Source organism: Asparagus officinalis, chromosome 7 (genome assembly GCF_001876935.1).
Source record: "Asparagus officinalis chromosome 7, Aspof.V1, whole genome shotgun sequence".
Classification (NCBI taxonomy): Eukaryota; Viridiplantae; Streptophyta; class Magnoliopsida; order Asparagales; family Asparagaceae; genus Asparagus; species Asparagus officinalis.
Window position 1 is genome coordinate 9,321,773 of NC_033800.1, and position 730 is coordinate 9,322,502.

Below are 730 nucleotides of genomic sequence, written 5' to 3' on the forward strand. Positions count from 1 at the left end.
TTGATTAATCATATGTGCCCACAATTAGATTTATTAGATTAAATCCAACAGGATAATAATGTTATGTGGAGATAATATTAACCTCACACAAATATCAAAATTTAAATGGTTTACAATGAATTTAACAGCTATAAACAACATGCAAATAATAGTACTAAACTTATATAGCGCTATCAATTTTCCTACTTTTTTTGGTTGAAACATGTAAATTGAAAGAATAAATGATGGATATTGTCATCTTTAGAAAAGATCAAAAGATTGCGCAGAATGCAAATATGCAAACAATCATACTAAAACACCAGACAATTAATCTCAAGTTGCATAATTGCCAATTTAAACCAAAAGCTCTTGTACCCAAGACTCATCTACCCTACTACTAAATATATCTTCCAACAAAATCTGGAAACATTTATACAAAGAGTAAACTTTAAATACTTTTAGAGCTCCCAAAGTTTGCAGTTCAGGGGATAATAACAAAGACTAAAAGCAAGGGTACCATAAATTTTATCACGTAGTTCCTCAACCTTCCTACTCAACTTCCAGCAGCAAGTAAACCTGGAATCAACATAAACAGGAATAACAATGATCACAAAGCCCAATCAACATAATACCTGAACTTCCTGAAAATGTTAGGCTCATATTCATTTCCCAAAGTTTACCCAATTTTTCATTTTAGGACACCAAAGAATTCTTTGAACACTTTTGACTAGGATTGGGCACGGGCCGGGTC

General features: G+C 32.2%; 1 protein-coding gene across 4 annotated transcripts in view; it reads right to left on the reverse strand.

The window, feature by feature from the left end:
• The window catches only part of LOC109848331 (interactor of constitutive active ROPs 2, chloroplastic-like), a 7,566-nt gene continuing 7,110 nt past the window's right edge, over positions 275 to 730 (reverse strand). For all 4 annotated transcript variants that reach the window (XM_020417778.1, XM_020417779.1, XM_020417777.1 and 1 more), the window contains one exon: positions 275 to 555. The gene's annotated coding sequence lies outside the window, so the exon portion shown is untranslated. The remainder of the gene's footprint in view (positions 556 to 730) is intronic.